This window comes from Ranitomeya variabilis, chromosome 5, assembly GCF_051348905.1.
Source record: "Ranitomeya variabilis isolate aRanVar5 chromosome 5, aRanVar5.hap1, whole genome shotgun sequence".
Classification (NCBI taxonomy): Eukaryota; Metazoa; Chordata; class Amphibia; order Anura; family Dendrobatidae; genus Ranitomeya; species Ranitomeya variabilis.
The window spans coordinates 30,245,499-30,250,415 of NC_135236.1; positions in this window are offsets into that span (position 1 = coordinate 30,245,499).

A 4,917-nucleotide genomic window follows, 5' to 3' on the forward strand; every position below is an offset into this window, starting at 1 on the left:
CATGCACACCAACTCTTAGGGACCCTACAGCTGATCTCTAAAGCCAATGCTGCCCAAGTTGAGATATATATATATATATATATATATATATATATATATATATATATATATATATATATATATATATATATATATATATATATATGTTCTAGACTATAAAACTAGGAGATTTTATCAATTCATAACTAGTCACCTGTCTTACACACTTCCACAGATCTACAAACTTCGGACAACCTCCAGGAAGCCCCATTGTCGCTTCTACATCCATTTCAGGTCCCCTCTGGCTTGTACTTTGTAGAAAATATTGACCTCCTTAGTACAAATCACCAGGTCCCATCTTAAAAAAGGTACCTCACTTTTTTCATGCCTATAAACTTTGGGTCCACTACCGCCTGGGTGTTTATTTATATTTATTTTTTTTGGGAGGACCAATTTTAGAATTCAGACTCCGGTACCACAATGGGCTCAGAGCCTTATACCAATGTGCGTTTATAGCTAGTTTTGGATTAACAACTTGGTTTATACTCAATGTATTGTTAACATGAACCTCTATGGAAACAGTATATTGACGACTTTTTTTTTTTTTTTTTTAAACATATGACTTGGCTCTTCAGTTTAACCCCCCCAGATCTAAAATGGTCTATACCAAAATTAGCTTTTAGCATTCACTAGTACTACATCAATATTAAGTTTCTAGATGCCATGGTCAAACTTAACACCGAATCCCGAATCAGCAGTGACCTCTGACTAAACCTACAAAGTCTTGTACTTTATACCAGCTGTCAGACATGACATATCGAGAATGCCTTATCCAAATCAAAGTTGGAAAGAGTGAATCAAATTGTCGGATGATCAAAAGATTCAGATCACTCAAATAAATTACCAAAATCATATCACCAGTACCACAAGAGCCATCATTTACAAAGCTAAATTTATGCAGGAATGGCCACTAAGTGAACATGTGAGTGACAGTTTTACATTTTTATAACAGATCTTAAATTCCCTGAATACACTTCGCAGACACCAATCTATACCACCAGAATTACTCAAAATGTCTTAAGGTAAAAGGAAATCCACAAGTTACATCTAACCAATAGAGGTGACATTCGGCAGAAATTAGAGATAGAAAACAGTTGTACCTGGAGGACTTAATGAAAATTTGGAATTTAATCCTTTTCTGTAGGACATTTTCTAAGTATGGCTTTAGCTTTAGTCTTGATGCAGTTAATATCTATTTTGTTAGTCACCAATTTTTGTTGTGTGCTTTTAGTACACTAGTTGGTGTCTCTTCATGGATGAGACTCCTGGCATTCTATGCGAGTTTGTGATGACAGTATCCTAGATTGCAGCTCTGCATCGTCAATGGCCGTTGTGTATCTGGTGGTTAGTTTGAGAACTGGATCAGTTATCCCCAGTCTGAGTTCATGGAATCTGTTATGACCCCAGTGGACAGGGTCTCAGAGGAACGTGTCAGTCTGCGAGATTCAAAAATCCAGCTCATAGGGCTGTGGTAACTGGGTTGACCAAATAGCTACTCCTAACGCCAACACTAGAAGTAGCCGGGAATCATGCCTACGGTGATCGCTAGATGACTCGCGCCAGCCGGAGAATCTACCCCTAGGAGAAGAAAACAAAGACCTCTCTTGCCTCCAGAGAAAGGGACCCCAAAGCAAGATACAAGCCCCCCACAAATAATAACGGTGAGGTAAGAGGAAATGACAAACACAGAAATGAACCAGGTTCAGCAAAGAGAGGCCAGCTTACTAATAGCAGAATATAGCAAGATAACTTATCTGGTCAACAAAAACCCTATAAAAATCCACGCTGGAGATTCAAGAACCCCCGAACCGTCTAACGGTCCGGGGGGAGAACACCAGCCCCCTAGAGCTTCCAGCAAAGGTCAGGATACAGATAGGAACAAGCTGGACAAAAATACCAAACAAAACAAAAGCAAAAAGCAAGGAAGAAGACTTAGCTTGAAATACAGGAACCAGGATCATAGGACAAGAGCACAACAGATTAGCTCTGATTTCAACGATGCCAGGCATTGAACTGAAGGTCCAGGGAGCTTATATAGCAACGCCCCTGAACTAACGGCCCAGGTGAGGATATAGGAAAAGACAGAAGCTCCAGAGTCAAATCACTAATGACCACTAGAGGGAGCAAAAAGCAAAATCACAACAGGAATCCTTCATACTGATCTAGGGGAAGAGCCATCTTCACCTATCCTCCGATATCTACACCCAATACCAATGAGTGGTTTGGAACTGGAGAATTATGTTCGACCAACTTTAAAAAGGTATACACATGGATTGGGAGCATCTTCAGGGTTATTTTTTTATTTTTTAAAGAATATTTCTCTATACCCATGACAGCACCACAGAGAGAGGGGATTCTCACTTCAGGGACAGGAAACCTACAGATAAGAGGGTGGCACCTCTCCCTTGCATCAGTTGGTTTCCTGTCCCTGACAGGGAACATGCAGTTTTTTTGCAGATTACCTGGGTAACAAAGGTGTCTCAGGTGGTCACCACCGACACAAGCCCCAAGGGGTGGGGGTGGGGGGTGGCTTACCTTGACGACAGGTTTGCTCTGACCAAAAGGAACCATTAGCAGTAAGTTATGCACTGACATATCCTGAATATTTTACGGGGACATCATGTTCAGGCGTTTTCAGACAACCAGAAGGTAGTGGCCTATCTGAACCATCAGGGGGGGAACCAGGTCCCAGACCCTAATGACCACAACATCCCAGATTTTTGGCTTAGCAGAGACAGACCTTCTGTCCCTTTCCGCACTGCACCTTAGAGAACCAGGAGGCAGATTTTTTGAGCCGCACTCAGCTGAGACAAGGCGAACGGGTTCTAAAGCAGTCCATTTTCGAGCAGATTGTAAGCATAGACTTGTTTGCCAATGTAAACAGGAAGGTGGAAGCTTTGTGTTTTCTGGATCCCAGGGGGAATCCCCAGGCCCTGGACATCTTCATGATCCCATGGAATCAGAACCTATCATATGCTCCCCCCCCCCCCCCCCCAATTCCTCATTCCAGCGATTCTACGGAAGGTCAGAGAGGACAAATCAACACCAATAATAATAGCTCCCTTCTGGCCAAAAAGAACTTGGTTCTCCTGGCTGAGGATGTTGTTAATCACCGATCCTTGGGTCTTACTCCCGGACCTTCTTTTTCAGGAACAGTTGTTACACCCTCAGGCAGCAAACCTTCATTTGACAGCATGGAATTTGAGCGGCACTGTTGAGGGAAAGGATTTTCGCAAAATTTGGTTTCTACACTACTAAAGAGTAGGAAAGTTGTGACAACGAGAGCTTATGGTAAGACCTGGAGAAAGTTCCAGTCTACTTCAGGGGTAAGGGTTCAGGATGGGGTTCCAATATTGGAGATCCTGGAGTTTCTCCAGAAGGGACTAGAACGAGGCCTGGCAGTCAGCACCTTAAAAAATATACTTCTTACCGATAACGGTATTTCTCTGAGCCCATGACGGCACCACGGAGAGAGGGGATCCGCCCACCAAGGACAGGAAACCTACAGATAAAAAGGCGGTACCACTCTCCCGCATCAGTTGTTTACTAGAGAACGATGGGAGACTAGGAGATAGAGTCTTACTTTAACATTACTTAAACTTAATTGAGATACCGCGTGACTTATTTGGACAATTAGCATATGGCACTATATTATTAGTGTGCACACCCATAAGTGAAGGGAGGGAATGTACGGGTGCCGTCATGGGCTCAGAGAAATACCGTTATCGGTAAGAACTATATTTTTCTCTGACGCCCATGATGGCACGACGGAGAGATTTGCAGAGATTGTACATTCAGGGAGGGACCACCGCTTCCAGGACCCTTTAACCGAAGGTAAGGTCTGAAGAGGAGATAAGGTCCAATCTATAGTGCCTATAGAATGTAGATGGAGAAGACCAGGTAGCAGCTCTACATATCTGGTCAATTGAAGCTCCAGCCCTCTCCGCCCAAGAAGTTGCTACTGCTCTTGTTGAGTGAGCCTTGACATCTCCCGGGACGGACATTCCACTCGATGAATATGATAGGCTGATGGCATCCATGATCCATCTCGCCAAAGTGGCTTTGGAGGCTTTTTTCCTCTTCCGGGGACCCTGAAAATGGAGGCATCCTCCCTACTCTCTGGTGGCTTCTATGTAATGCATGAGGCATCTCCTGACATCTAGTGTATGTAATGATTCTTCCTCCTTATTTTTAGGGTTGGGACAAAAGGAGGGAAGAGATATCTCTTGAGTTCTGTGGAACCGGGATGCTACCTTCGCCTTCGGGAGGTATGCTGGGTCTATTTTGAGAACAACCCTATCCTCCAAGAACTGTGTGTAAGGAGGATTAGCAGATAGAGCCTGTATGTCGCTAACTCTACGTGCAGAGGTGAGGGCGACGAGTAGGGATGTTTTGAGGGATGGGTATTTCAATGGGATATCCCCTAAGGGCTCGAAGGGAGGATTAGTCAGGGCTTTAAGGACCAAATTTAAATCCCATTGAGGGGTAACCTTTACTGGAAGCGGTCTCGATGTACCTGCTGCCTTGATGAACCTGGAAACCCACCGGTCCCCCGCCAAGTCATAGTTAAATAGGGCTCCCAATGCTGCCACATGGACTTTCAGGGTACTCGTGGCTAGACCAATCTCCAACCCGTTCTCTAATATGGATTTAAGAGGGACTTCTTCACCTATTGTAGCGCCTGATGAAGAAAGGAATTTTTTTCCATATTTTCCCCATACTGTTTTGTTGTAATTGATTTTCTACTTTGCAATAGAGTAGTTACCAGACCAGGAGAGAACCCTCTGCTTTCTGGTAGCTTCCTCTCAAATGCCAGGCTGTCAAGTGTAAACTCGCAACTTACAGATGATGAACTGGCCCCTGGGAGAGTAGGTTTGG